Genomic DNA, 15,189 nt, shown 5'->3' with positions numbered 1-15,189 from the left:
CCAGAGTAACAGGGACACTGACGAAGGAGGGCGCCGAGGCTGCCCCGCCGCTGCCCAGCTCCCCGGGGTCACAGATCTTCGTGGTGGGCGGGGGTGCCAGTGAGCTGGTGGTGCTGGTCGTGGTCTCTGGGGAACATGGGGGAAACTCAGGGAAGGGCTGGGCCAGGGCTGGGGATCCCCAGATTGGGGGTCCACGAGACATGGCTCCTGCCTCCTGTGTTAGACCAGTGCTGCTCCCGGTGAGACAGCCTCAGCCTCACCCATCAGGCAGGTCCTTGCTGCTTCCCCCAGGCGCACAGATGACCTCTCCATCCAGTGGCCCCTGCTGAGAATGTCCAAACAGCAAGGACAAGGAACAGCAGGGGTTGGACAGACCAAGGGAGTGTGGCAGCCACACAGGGTTCAGAGAGCCCTGGGGCACACGCTCCAAGTCCCAGGAGGACAGGAGGCAGCACGGGGTGAGGGGAGGCTCACCGGGGGCCTGGGCCTCAGTGGTCAGGTGTCGTGGCTCCTCCGTCCAGGGCGTGGCGTGGGCAGCCACGCTCCAGTCGCTCCACGTCCCAATCTCGTTGTCCTTGGCCGCCACCTGGATGATGTACTCCTTGCCAGCGTAGGCATCTGTGATGGTGTGTGCCGTGCCGTCTGACAGCTCCACCTGCAGCCAGACCACCATGGAGTAGGAGGGGGGAGAGGGATGATGGACCCTGGAGGTCAGGAGAGTGAGGCACCCCAGGAGACAGGAGAACACTTCGGGGAGGGGAGAGGAGTGAACATACCCTGGAGGGCACAAGGACTTCCCTGGGGGAGGGAGGGGCTACTGAGAACACCTCTAGGGGAGAGTAAAGACACGTCAGGGAGGAGACCCGCCGCCCCCAGGGAGCGAAGACAGTCCTGAGGGAGATCTTTAAGGAGACAGAAAGCTCCCCGCACCCCGAGGGAGAGTCAGCAGGACTGTGCTCACATCTCCACTCTGCTGTCACCCAGCTCTCACAAGCCCCTGACCTCGGTCCCAGCTGGAGGCAACACGAGGTTGGGGTGAGAGAGGGTTAGTGCGGGGCTGCCCTCTTCCTCCCCCATGAAGAAGCTGTTGTGGGAAAGCCACACGCACAGACTTGGAGCTGGGCTGCCCGAGTCCAGATTTCAGCTCCATCCATCCCTCTCGCTAGGTGACTGACTTAACTTCCACTTGCCTTGCAGTCCTCATCTGTAAAATGGCGTTAACGATCTCCCTCACAGGGTTGTAATAAGGACGCAGGGACAGGGTGAGGGCCAAACAGACTTCAGCCAGCTCTGTCATTATCACGGGTTCCAACTCGGAGCCCGGGTTCCCAGATGCCCAGCGCACCCACCAGCCTGGCCCCAGCTGGGTCTCTCCCTCAGGGAGGCCTCCAGCCTGAGGCGGAAAGGGATGGGGGGCAGTTCCGGGGGCAGCGGGACCGCAGGACAGCTGCTCCATTTCCTCCTGGAGGCATCGCCACCCCGCCCCGGCCTGGCCAGCCCTTGTGCTGGTCTCCCCCACCCTCCAGGCTGGCCTGCCTGTCCGGCGCCCCTCCCAGGCCCAGGCTGGGCTCTGGTTCATCTCAGCGGCACCCGCCGCCTCATTAAGCCGCCTCGTAAACAGGGGCAGCCGGCAGGGGCGGAGGAGGGCCGCTCTGGGCCACGTCTGGCTTTAGGGCTTTCTTGGTCCCCGTTCCAGTCTTCTCCCAAAAAACCAGGGTCTGGGCTACCTGACCTAACAGCCTGTGAGTACAAGTGTGTGTGTGTGTGTGTGTGTGTGTGTGTGTGTTGTGTGTGCGCGCGCGCGTGCGTGTGTGCAGCTGGGTCCAAGTTGGGGGGAAGGCTGAGAGCCTGTGAGTACAATGTTGTGTATGTGTGTGTGCAGCTGGGTCCAAGTTGGGGGGGGAAGGCCTCCCAACCCCTCCAGGGTCCATGGGCCTCAGGTAGGAGGTGTGGGTAGAGCCAGAGTCAATATGGAAGCATTTTGGACCCAGACTGGGCTCAGTGAGTCCTACTAGCTCTAGAAGATGGGTGGGCCTCAGAGACCCTCACTTCCTGGAGCTGGGGCCCAGTTCCAATCTGGTCCCCTCTGGCTCTGCAAAGACTCCCTCTGCTAAGTAGACCCAGCTCATTCAGCTCCTTCTCCCCCTTGCCAGGATTCCACCTCAGGCCCCCTCCTTTGATTCTGTCCCCAGATCTTTCCCCAAAGGGAGAGAACATGGGGAGCAGTTCAAATGACCACCTCATTGGCAGGCCTAGGGTGGGCAACCCACCACACCTCTAGTGATGTGGCCTAGGAGCCCATGGCTCTCCAGGAAGCCACGTCTCCTAGGCCTGGGCCCTTCTAGTCAGGTGGTCACTGATCCTTAATCCACCCCCTTCAGAGAATGGCTCCACAAGTGGCAGGAATTCCCGAGTTGCTGGCATCTGCCTTGACTAGGAGGCCTCCTGTCTGTGGCTGTATGCCCTTCTCCCTTCCTGCTGAGTGATGCCCAGGGCAAAAAGATGCAGGGAACCCACGCTCGCCTCCCCGGTCCATTTTGAGAGCCCTGCCAGACCTGAACGAGTTCACTTTCACTTTTCACTTTCATGCATTGGAGAAGGCAATGGCAACCCACTCCAGTGTCTCTGCCTGGAGAATCCCAGGGACGGGGGAGCCTGGTGGGCTGCCGTCTATGGGGTCGCACAGAGTCGGACACGACTGAAGCGACTTAGCAGCAGCAGCAGCAGCCAGACCTCAAGGCACCCATTCTTGTGCGACTCCTGGCCTGTATCTCTCACATCCTCCTGAAAAGCCAAGTGATATTTTCTCTGCTTGCCCTCCCCATCATACACCTGCCTCTCCCAAGACTAAGGACCGGGGACAGTCAATGCTGTTCAGAGCAAACTCAAGTTCAAAAGAACCAACATCTAGCCAACCACCAAGCCGACGTGACATGGAACAGGGCTAACGTGGGCCACAGGCCACATGTGTCCTTGCCATGGAACCCACATACTCTGCTCTGCCAAGTCAGCGTGGGGGTCAGTTCTGCCACGGTGCAGGCAGTGCGTGCCTTGGCACGTTAGTCACATGCATGGTGGAGAATGGTTCTGCTGGGACCACATGTGTGTGTGCACGTTCCCGTGTGTGTGTGGTGGGAGTGTGCCAGGTCCACGGCAAGGCGTGTGCGCCGCGACGCGCAGGGCTGCTGCCTGTAGCTCGTTAGCAGGGAGGGGGGCTTGTGAAACTAGACCCTGGTTATTAGCAATGCATTAGTCGCGGGCAGCTGGCCAGGCAGGAGGGACTCCGGACTCTGTCAGGGAACATATGAGCATATGAGCAGCCTTGTGGGGGCCAGGCCTGCAACCAGGACAGGCGCCTGGAATTGAATTACATACTTTAAAGGCCAGCCGGGACGGGGGCATGAGGAGATGGGGCTGGAACCAGGTAGATGTGGTGGGGTACAGGGTGACCCTGAGTGCCAGCCTGGGTTGCCATGGGGAGCATCCTCCAGCCCCAGTCCTTGCCTTCAGACCTCCCACCCTCAGACAGCACCCACAACCCCAGGCTCTCAAGGAGAGAGAAACTCCAGACTGCCCGAACCTTGGCAGATCCCCAGAGCTCTCTCTCATAGCTTGATCAGCATCCAGACAACAGCCTGACCCCGTGCTGCCCTGTCCTGCTTGCTTCCTGGCCAAATCACCTTCTGACCCATAACTTTAAGCTGACACCTAAGTGAGGCTTGACTTTGGAGCCATGACACTAGTCATGGCCTGAACTCACACCTTGGGTTGAGCTTGACTCTATTGCCTGATTCTGACCCTGGAGCCCATCTGTGAAGACAGGGACTATCCTGTCCTCGGGTCCAGGCCAGAGCCTGGTCCAGAGTGTAGGAGAGAGATGTCTGATCTGGACTGAAGCCAGAGACAGGAAAAGGGAAACACTGCCACCATCTGCTCCAGCATCTCTCTCCACTATCCCGGGGAGTCACATAGACAGGCGTGTTTGACTGTCCTACTACTACTAAGTCGCTTCAGTCATGAAGCGCGACCCATAGATGGCAGCCCACCAGGCTCCCCCGTCCCTGGGATTCTCCAGCAAGAACACTGGATTGGGTTGCCATTTCCTTCTCCAATGCATGAAAGTGAAAAGTGAAAGTGAAGTTGCTCAGTCGTGTCCGACCTCAGCGACCCCGGACTGCAGCCTTCCAGGCTCCTCCATCCATGGGATTTTCCAGGCAGGGTACTGGAGAGGGGTGCCATTGCCTGTCTTAATGGGGGTCAATCAGGGTGCCCGCCTCAGCTCCATCCATCCTTCCAGGCCCCACCTCCACCACAGAAAGCTCTCCGACTGCTCTCTGTTCCCACTGGAACAGCCAGCAGCAAGGACTCCCATGCTGGGTGGCTCTGATTTCTGCTCTCAGGATCCAGGCAGGGCAGGGCAAGGCACTCACATGCTGCCACTGGTCCAGGATGAGGGGTCGATAGCGCAGAAAAGAACTTGAGAGGAAAGGACTCGGGGTCGGGCCAGGTCGACGGGGTCTGCCACGTCACCTCTAGCCGGCGAGGGTTGCTGGGCACTGGCCGGGCTACCACATTTTCCGGAGGGTCAGGCTTCACTGTTTAGGAAACACAGCTTTGGTACCACACTGATCTCTTGAACAACCCCAGCCACCATGACAACCAGCACACATCGATAATCATTGGTTCCTCTGTTGTTGTCAGCTTGGCAACTACTGTTAACAACCATTTCATTCCTTCCACCTTTCACATCCCTGTCATCACCAGTGGACTGTCACCACAGTCATTGTCACCAGCTCATGATATCAACATCATAAATTTCACCCCAACCCCATCCTCATGATGACCAGCATCCCAATTACTAAGCCTGTGTCATGCTCTATCACGACCCTCATCATCACCTGGATCACCCACTCCTGTACCAGCATCACATTACTCCCCCCAAGCCTGGTTTCCACCTCAACTTTTTCCAGTTCCCTACTGAGACACGGCTCCCTTGGAGAGTCTGGGCTTGAAGCTGCTCTGTGGGTCAAGGTTAAAAGACAGTTCACAGTGTTGCAGATCTGGGTTGGAAGTGGGCTGAGGATCTGATGGAAGCAGCTAAGGGCCGAGGTCATGTAGAGTCTGGCCAAGGACCCAGCCATGGCGGGGGTGTGGGTGGAGGCAGAGGGTCTGGCTGGGATGGACAGGGGCAGGCAGGGGGTCTGGCTGGGATGGGGGCTGGGAGGAGGGCGGTCTCTGTCCCAGTCCTGTCTCCTATTCTGACACCTCATTCATCACAGGCCGTAAGGAAAGCCATTAGCGTGGTTGTGGGGGGGTGGATTGGAGGCTGCAGCTGCACAAGGTTCTGGCCCGGCCTGCCCCCCTCCCCTCCTGCATGCTCTGGGAGCCAGAGAGATGAGAAAGAGCTGGCTGGAGAGCCTCTCGGCCCCAGCAGGTAAAGGGCATCCACTCAAACGTCACAGGTGTGTACATGCCATGGCGTGGACGCACATGTTATACATTTCCACACACACCTGGGCAGACACTCGCGAACATCCCCACGCGTGCTCATACACACCTCTGGCAAACATCCACTTACACACTCCCACTGCAGGATGCAGCAGGGACCCCCCTCCCTCCCGCAATCCCCACGCACCGATGGTGAACTCATCAAAGGTGATGGCTGTGGCATTGTGCCCAGGGGTTGCTGACACTTATCGAGACCTTGTACTGACGGTGGAGAACAGGTGATTGGTAGCGGATGTGGCAGCGGTTCTTGACGGCCGGGGTCCCTTCTCACAGGACCATCATTTTGGAAGCCATGCCTGGGGAGGGTGAAGCCCAGGCACCATCACCAACCTCAAGGATCGGGCAGGTGGAGGCTGGGAGAAGTCAAGCCCAAGGCTGGGCTACAGGGTATGGATGGAGGGCACGGAGGGGGCCGGGAGAGTCAGGGTTGGACCGGCGTCCTGGGTGTGTCTACTCAAGCACGGTCACATTGAAGGTGTTGGGGATGTAGGTGGGAGTGGGCAGATGCCAGCTGCCAGTAGAAGCCCTTGGATAAGTGTTGGAGCGGCAGCTGAGCACGGGCTCCGCGCCGGCACTGGGAGGGGGTCGAGGACAGCACGGTCAGGCGTTCCTGAGCCCCCAGTCCCTGGTGCAAGTGTGGGGACAGGTGGGCCCCAAACCCCCAGCTCTCCCTCTTCAAACCCAACAGCAATGCCAGAGGTGGGGGTGGAAGTGCTGTCAGCGAGGGTCTGAGGCTTCCCAGGCCACAGAGAGCCAGATGTTTAATTAAAGAAAAACAAGGGCCTGTATGGAGAGGGAGCCCCCCCTCCACCTGCTCAATGGAGGCGGGAACCATGGGGAGCAGGGGGCTGCGGGCCTCAGCTCATCAATCACGGGACGGAGGTGATGTCTGGGGGAACTGGCCCCAGCCCCACGTCTCCTGCCACCTTGCGTCCATCTCCAGAGGGAGACTGCAACAGAGGTCAAGGGTGGGGGCTCCACCGGGTCCTCTGGTTGCTGGGGTGATCAGGGTGCACTCCCAGCCGAAGACACATTCCAGGCTTCCCCTCAGGAGAGAACAAGGAACACAAGACAGCCCTGGGGGCTCCACACAAACGACAGCACTGTTCACGTTCATGTATGTGTTACGTGTGTGTGTGTGACGTGAGTGAATGACGTGCGATGGAATGTGGGAATGTATGTAGGAGGGTCCGTATATGCAGCTCACGACCACATGCCTATGCGTTGACTGTGTGTGTGTGTGTTGTTCGTTGGCGTGTACTCACCCAGCCCCAGTCCCATCAGACCCGTTTAAGAGCCCTTTATACAGTCAGCAGCTGCCTTACTCTGGGAACGCAGAGGGCCAGAGAGGGCTGGGGACAATGCCTGGGGTCACACAGCAAGCCGAGCACTGCCAAGCACCAGGATGGGAATACCCCCCGGCATGACCACACCTACGTACTTGGGAAGTCCTCCCTGCGTCTAACACTTTTTGCTGCTGTGAGCACTCAGCCCAGCTGTCCCCAACCTCGGGTGTTGGTAAGGCGTGAGGACAAGCGGCTCAGGTTCCCTGAAGGAGCAGTTTCTGTGATCTGACCCAGGCAAGGAAATGTCGTCCACAGCTCCGGGATACTGACACCTCCCTTCTGTGCCCTCCCGCCCCGCCCCTGCCTGACAGGTGGACAGGAAGTGGGAGGGGGCAGCTCAATAAGCCAGGGATGGTGAAGGGGAGGGCATGTCTACGCCTGCTGAGTGGCTGTGGTGATACACGGGGAACTGTGGGCTCTTATCCAGGGTGCACGTGATTGTGAGTGACTCTGTGTGATTTCGTGTTCATGCCCAGTATGTGTGAGGTATGTATGTGCTCAGACCCCCAGGAGCGATCCAGCTCTGCAGCAGGAGTCATGAGGGTGTCAGACGGGCATGAGGGGAGCTCAGGAGTGATGAGGGGCCAGAGAGGTTGAGGGGAGCTCAGGAGTGATGAGGGGGCCAGAGAGGTGTGAGGGGAGCTCAGGAGTGATGAGGGGCCAGAGGGCATGAGGGGAGCTCAGGAGTGGTGAGGGGTTCAGAAGGGCATTAGAGGAGTTCAAGAGCAATTAGGGATGTCAGGGGGCACGAGGCCAGGCTCAGGAGTGATGAGGGGGACAGATAGGCATGAGAGCAGATAGGAGTGATGAGGGGGTCAGAGGGGCACGAGGGCAGCTGTGTGTAGCAGGCAGAGTGGGTGACGGCGTGGGCTGAGATGTCTCCAGCCCCAGGCCTGCAGGGAGAGTTGGGGGCCAGCGGAGCCCTGCACAACGGCAACCTGCCTGCCGCCCGCCACGGTCTGCCTCCCCTGGGAAGCCTTCCTGGCGCTGAGTTCATCTTGTGTCTGTCCTGTGTTCATCCTGTGAGCCTCACATATCCCTTGCTATCTGCCCAGGGGCACAGAGGCATGGGGGTGGGGGGGGCGGCCAAGGACACAGGAAGTGCCTTGTGGGGGGCCTGTGGGCCAGGCCAGAGCTGGCAGTCACCCCAGGAGGAAAGACATTCCGAGGTCGGCTGAGAAGCCTCCACTCCCCCGCACCCCGCCCACCCTCCCTTAGCCCAGGCTTCAAAGGAGAGGGCGCATGGGGGGGTGAGGACTGAAGCCTGCAGAGTCAGCTCCCTGCCACCTGGGACTCTGGAGGGCAGAGGAGGACGGACTCGCCTCCCCATTGACCAGCTCCCTCCATTCCCCTCTGACCATCCTCCCCCCTTAGACGAGCCTCCCTCAAACCTTCCCTCAAACCAGTTCCCCTCTCTGACTGGCTGACTGGGCAGGTCGTGGGGGGGCGGTGGGGGCAGGGCTTTGTCTGTCATCTGGCTACTCCTGCCTGGCCTGGGCCCTGAGTAGGGAAGGGCTTGGGTTTCCTGACAGGACCAGGTTTTCTCAGAGGAAAAGAGAAAGAAAAAGAAAGAAAGGAAAGAAAAGGAGTGACTCGCTGCAGCTGGAGCCCAGCTGAGGGATTGGGTGGGTGAGGTGGGGGTGGCTGTGAGAGACCAAGTGTGAGGTTGCGGACAGTGGTGCAATTAGGAGGCCTGTTTGTGAGTGTGCTGCACGTCAGGGAGAACTGTTTGTGAGAGACTGCAGTTGTGAGGCGGCGTGTGGAACTCTGATGGGCTTCCTGTGTGACTGAGTCCGGCGCATGTGTCACTGGGATGGCCAGATGACTGTTTGTGTGGGATGCGGGGTGAGGCCATACGATGTGGGGACTGTTCACATGTCTGAGGCCGCGTGGCCGCGGTGTCCTCTGTACAGAGGCATGTGAATGCGCTATTGTGTGTGAGACAGTGATGGCAAGACACGGACCTGCGATACTGTGTGTGAGACAGACCTTAAGCCTGAAGGTGTTTTTCAAACCGTGGTGTGGGAAGGTGCCCAGTGTGTTCACACATATGAGCAGAACGCCGTGTGAGAGCATGTGTGTGAGCCAAAGCCCGTGCACATGCGTGTCACGTTATCACAAACATGCACGCTCCGGGGTGCCCAGACTTGCTGAGTCGCCCCTGTGGGGGCTCCTGAGATGCCCAAATGACAGCATCAGCCTGCAGCAGGGCATCCTAGCGCCCCACGCGGGGCCGTGTGTGCGTGTGCCTGCGTGCATGTACCCTCGCTGGCCCAGGGTTTGTTTGTTTCCTCCTAATTGGCTTGTTTTCCATGTCCAGCCCACCAAACCGCATGTTTTTCCTCTCATCTCGCCAGCCCGCCTGGGCTGGAGCCCCCGGCACGCTAAGGCCTGCCCAACGGCTCAGAGAGGAGGAGGGGCAGGCTGCCCACGCCCCTGGCCAGGCCAGATCAGGCCAGGCAGGGCGGGGTGACCCTTCCAGCTCCAGCCCTCCCAGGCCGCACCCACACTACTCCTCCTCCTCTTGCCTGGGCATTCAGGGCCCATGGCCGTCCTAACCTTATCTCGTGACATCTCTTTCTGGACTCCTAAATGCCCACCTTCCCACCCATCTTTTTCTCTCCCCAACTTCCTCAACCACAGGCTTCTCTTCCTCCAGCAAACAGAGCTGAGGAGGAAGCAATGCTGAACCAGGGGGACTAGAGTTCCTGTCCTAACCAATCAAATACGAATATTTAAAAACTGACAAGGAATGTCTATTTAAAATTAGTCAATCTCTGATTATTTCAGCTCAAAATCAGAATGAATGGAATTAGCACTGTCTAGGCAAACAAAAGGATGCTACTAAAAGGAACCTTGTGGTCCTGCTTCCTGATGTGTGTGTCGGGGGGTGTCCTTTCATCACCTTGGGTAGGGGCCTCTTAGAAGGGGGTGTGAACATCTGCCTGAGGCAGAAAGGTGGGTCAAAAGGAAGCAGTTCAGGGATCAGCCCTGGTTAAGGGGACTTACAACAGAATATTTTTATGATCAGGTTCCCTTGGAAATAGAGACACGAAAATCTTACATGTTTAGATAAATATTAAATAATTTTTAGTCTGAATGGCCCACAAATCAGGGGTAACTCTGTCCTGTTCTCTGAGCCTGGTGAGAAGGATAATTTGATATTGAAGGTTGCCAAACCCAGTCTCTTGTTACTAATATAAAGTGACTGAAACAAATCATGATAATGTCCCCTGTCCTGACCAACCCTAGAAGGAAACAAGGCAATGCGAGATAAGTACCTGTTACTAATGCTACAGCCAATTCATGGCCAGCACCCCTCTGACAGGCAGGCCTGAAGAGTGGTCAGCGCTATACAGAAAAAGTCTGGGCTCTGGTCACAAACAGCAGCTGTGGGCATGGCCTGTGGGCGTGGCTACCGCCTTACTTGTAGACCCAATCTCCTTCAGTGACCTCTCAAAGAAACTCAAGAAATTGGGAACGAGGGCCGGAGTCACCCAGGCCTGGCCATCACAGCCAGCTTTGTCCATCAGAAGACTTCTGGGGCTCAAGCTGATAAGACACGGGTGTGGCTGGCTGGTGCCAGTTGGCCTCATCCTCCCTGCATGCCACTCAGCATGTGGCCTCTTTCCCCATGTGAGGGCCCAGGGCTAGGCTGCGTGGTCCACTTCTAGGGTACCCTGTGGTGGGCCAGGAAGACTCCAGTGGGCAGGAGTCACTCCACCCTGGGCTTGCGACTAAGACGTTTTGTTACGACTGCCATCTCTCCAGTTTAAACATGTAAAAAGGCTTTTCTGTGGGGAAAGGAACATCCCTACCAAAACATACTTTCCCCCTCCTCTGGCCCCACTGATGGGTCAGTGTTTTCGTGGAGCACGCTGAGCAACCCTTCGGCCTAACATTTCCCATGGCTGTCCACACCTATCGCCTGACAATGGGGCAAGGACCCACTCTCAGGCCCCTCAAGCATCTCTTCCCCTCGGCAGCTCAGAGGGAGTACAGAAAGCAGCTCCAAGGGAGTAAGTAGAGTGGGGTGTATCGCCCAAATGGGATGAGGCCAGAGAAGCCTGAATCCTTGGCTCAAACAGAGAAGAAACGAAACTATGTCAGAGTATTTATTCTGTCAGTTGATGGCTCCGGCTGACCACCAAGGACCTGCCCAGCTGACCCTCAGCAACACTGATAACCTCCTCCTCCTGAGCTTCCTAACACCTCTTCTGAATCGCACTCACTTGCTCCCCCTTCTCCCGTCCTGCTGGGCTCCTTCTGATCTCCAATCTCTTTTTGTGGCTCATTTCCTTCGATCAACCCCTTTTACAGCGGGTCCTGGGTCCTCTTCTCTCCTCATCCCACAGCCTCACCCTTGACCATCTCATCGTCTCCCAAAGAATTAATGCTGACAAACCCCCCCACCTCCATTCCCATCTCCAGCACAGGCCTCTCCCTGAGTCCCAGAACCTCAGATCCATTGGCTACCAGCCATCTACTCCTGGTTGTCCCCCAGGGACCAAAACCCAACATCTATAGCAGATGGTGCCGCAGATCCCTCACCCGTACCCGCTGACCGCCTCTGCAGTTATTTGCCTAAGAGCTTTCTTTGGCCACCAAAACCTGCATGCCTGCCGGGGCATCAGGCCAAAAGTGCTGGGAATGAAAGCCTCCCCTCCCCCGCCCCCACTCCTCAGTGTGTAAGCATCCGGGCTCCCTCAGCCCTCAGGCAGGAGAATTCCAAGGCACTTGCTCTGCCTCCTCAGCTCCCAGAGCTCCCTCAGCAGGGTGCCCAGAAGCAATGGCTAGGTAACTCCCTCTTTATTGGCTAACTTCACTTCCTTTTCTCTATCATTCTCCCATGCCCCAATGATGTTTCTGTCACCTGCCAAATAAACTACTTGCCTGCGAACTATCATCTTGGGTTCTGATTCCAGGGAAAGCCAAACTGAGACACCGCATGAACAGAACACACTGTCTCCTCCTCCAGCTGACCCCTGCACCTTGTCTCCGTTGCAGCAATCGGTCCTACCAGCTGTCTTGACTCTTCCCACTGTCCACTCTCCCACTCTCCCTATCTCCGATCCATCAGCGACTCCTGGAGGCGAAATCACTCTTCTCAGCTTCCCAACCCCATGTTCCAGTCCCAGGTCCTCCTCCACTCTCTTGCATCCCAGCAACAGCCTCCTTCCTGCCCCTTGCTTTGCCCACCCACCTGCCAGCCCTGCAGGACAATGAGAAAGATCTTTTAACAACGTGACCCTGATCATGTCCCTCCCCTCCTTCAGCTCCCTTCTGCCATTTACACCAACCCAAGTGACCTTCCCAGGCCCTTTCAGCCTCCAGGAAGCCTTCCTTCTTCCCCGGGGCCTCCTAGACTGCCCACACCTCTGCCAGCATCACCAGATATCCCATTTTCTCCCCAAGGCCCTCGCAGCCAGCCCCTGGGAGAGCATGCACTGGAACGAGGCCAACCCAGCTAGGAGCTGTGACCTAGGATTCCTCCCACCAGGCTGCACATGGGCCGTGCCCTGCCAGCCCTCCTGAGCCCATCTTGTCATAGGGGACAGGATTTCTGAGTCTCAAAGACCTCCAGTGGAGGGTGGATACCAGTGCAAAATGCCAGGGGTCTGGACTCAGGGGGCGACACTGGGCTCAGAGGTCAGAACAGTAGGCTTAGACAAGGTCAGCGGACAGGGGTCAGGACCTCCACACCACCAGGAAGGGATGTGATTGGGCCGAGGGCCTGGGCCTCACTGGCTCCCCCACTGAATGCAGCGGGGTCACGCGAGGGGCTGGGAGTCACACTTACAGCCCACATGGAGAAGCACCTGGTGGCGCAGGTGCCAGGAGTCCCGGTGGAAGCAGGCGTACAGGCCGCCGTGGCCCAGCTCCAGGCTCCGGAGCACGAGCTGAGAGCCGTTGAGCAGGTCGGGGGCCAGGTCTGTGCCATTCACCCGCCACGTCACCGCTGCGTCCCAGCTGGCAGTCCCACACGGCAGAGTCACGTCTGAGCCCAGGCGCTCGTACTGCACGTGGGGAGTCTCTGTGGCGGGTGGGAAGGCACAGGCAGAAGTCAGAGGTCACAGCCTGGCCCAGCACTCCCAGATGATAGCGAGAGCAGGCCCCCTGAGGCTCAGGGCGCGAGTGGTCTTGAGGAGACAAGGGATCTGCAAAATTCCTTCATGGCGTGCAAGGGCACAAGTATGTGAGTGTCTCCAAACTTGGACGTGTGCATGCGTGTCTGGGGACTCTGTGTGTGACTGGGTGATCCTGTGTGCGTGTATGAGAGAGAGAGTTTGTGTAGAGTGCTGGGACAGAAGACCTAGGTCACTCCAGTCACCAGGTCCTTTTGAAAGCTTTCCTGACCCCCATAACCCCAGCCTCCTGCCACCAAGAGGCCCAGCCCAGTCACTGACATCTGCTAGCCAGGCAAGCTGAGCCAAGGGGCACCCTCCTGAACTCCTTCCTCTTTCTCTTCCCTTCTCTTCATCCTACTCCATCCTTGTCTTTGTGTCCTGCCTTTCTCCCTCTCCCCGACAACTCTGAACCCCCGACAAGGCCCTGTGCCCCAGCAGTCAGGGCAGCAGAAGGAGGAAGAGTGGGCACAGGAGCCCTAGGAGCGCCTGGCAGCTTTCAACGTGGTGGTGAGGCAGGAACTGCATAGGGTGCGGGTGGGGGTGGGGGGAGCGCAGGGACTGCAGGAGCTCTGACCCTGACTCTCCTGCCCCAGGAGGGGCCTGTCAGAGCCCAAAGCAAAGCCCAGCCCTGGCCTCAGCCGCCTAGGCATGATGGACAGAGCCCAGGAGACTGGAGTGGAAGGGCGGAGGGGGCAACTATAGAGAGGAGAGCAAGGTGGGGGAGGCAGTGGGACAGAGAAAGTCCTGGACAACCGAGCAGCAGGGCACGGGGAGACATGGTGAGACACGGGGCCTGCCCTCCTCATCCCGCCCCTCAGCCTGGAAGGATAGATGCTTCTCCAGACCTGAAAGTTCTGTGCAGTAAGGGTGGGAGGGGCAGAGCAAGGGGCGTGGAGGGAGAGGGGGCTGCCGGATCCCTCGTTAACACTCCCTGGGTCTCCCCTCTAGAGAGCCACCCTGCTGAGTTGGGGGATTTTCAGAGGCAATTCCTGTTAACGAGCCAATTAAGTTGGGCCAGTGGCCTCTTAATTAGACTTGTTAACACCACTGGGGCCGCAGGAGGTAGGGATCCCCTACGCTGCCAGGCCCCCTTCCCCTGCCTCACACCCCCTCCCCAGCCCTGCTTTTCTCTGGGCTGGAACATCTGTCCCCAGTTGCTGCCTCTGTGGCCCTCCCCAGGCCAATCCCTGTGTGTCTGCAGGGCCCCGTCCTGCCCCTCTCTGAGCCTCTCTGTCCCTGTCAAAGGAGAGGGAAGCAGGAAACCCCGCCAGCCCTGACCACTCGTCCGTGGGGCCTGGGACCAGCCGAACAGAGGATGAACAGGCGGAAGGGCGGCGGCTGGGGGGGACCTTGGAGGCCGCAGCTGTGAGACTAGAGCAGAGATTGACTGGGGGCCTCCCTCTGACCAGAGGCCCAGGGTCCAGGGCTCAAGCCATTGAGCCCCCCCCAGTCCACCAGCCCTAGCCCCCAAGCCCCCCTCCAGCCTCCTTCCAAAAACCTGGAGCTTCCAGGAAGCAGGCCAAGCCCCTCTCTTGCACACCGCCCCTCACCCAGCAGAGATTCTGCATCCAGCTGCCTTAGGAGGAGGCTGAAACTGACCGTCGAGGGGTCAGGAAGAGCAGGGGGAGAGGGGCGTGGTCATTACAGTCCCCGGGGCGCTACAGCAACACTGACCCAACAGAGGCTCAGAACTCATGTGGCCCCAGCATGGCTCACTAATATTGGGGCAGGCAGGAACAGCAGCAAGAGAAGGACACCCACCGACGGCACAACAGATGTGATGGCAGCGGGGTAACACAGAACGCGGCAACCCTGTCTGCCTCACAAAGGAAATGGAAACACACAAGCCGACAACAATGACAAACCAACCATGGAAGGGCAGGGCAGGAGGAAAGACACGACAACGCAATGACAGGTGACCACCACAGGCCACAGGCAGAGGCAGGGGAAAACGTGAGGCGACCCTCACGGCGTCACAACTGCTACAATGACACAACAGCAGCCATACACATGGCCACGCCACAGCTCCAAAGATGGCCGTGATTCAACCCTTTGTCTCTGGACAGCTCCCCCCACCCCCCGCCCCATGGGTGCCCCTACTGATGTGCTGTCCATTTCAGAAATTAAATCAAGCCGCAGGGGAGGATGGGGTTCTTGGCCCTGACGCAGTGACAAATGCTCCGAAGGAATCAGCTGTGAAAAGGTTG

The 15,189-nt window shown here is 58.5% G+C and overlaps 1 pseudogene; it reads right to left on the bottom strand.

Moving 5' to 3' along the window:
• Positions 1 to 6: 6 nt before the first annotated feature.
• On the bottom strand, positions 7 to 12,888 carry LOC112445469 (ciliary neurotrophic factor receptor subunit alpha-like; annotated as a pseudogene).
• Between the last annotated feature and the right edge of the window lie 2,301 nt (positions 12,889 to 15,189).

This window comes from Bos taurus, unplaced genomic scaffold (assembly GCF_002263795.3).
Source record: "Bos taurus isolate L1 Dominette 01449 registration number 42190680 breed Hereford unplaced genomic scaffold, ARS-UCD2.0 Leftover_ScbfJmS_1475, whole genome shotgun sequence".
Taxonomy (NCBI): Eukaryota; Metazoa; Chordata; class Mammalia; order Artiodactyla; family Bovidae; genus Bos; species Bos taurus.
Note: the sequence above shows the minus strand (reverse complement) of the source record. Positions and strands in the feature narration are given on the sequence as shown.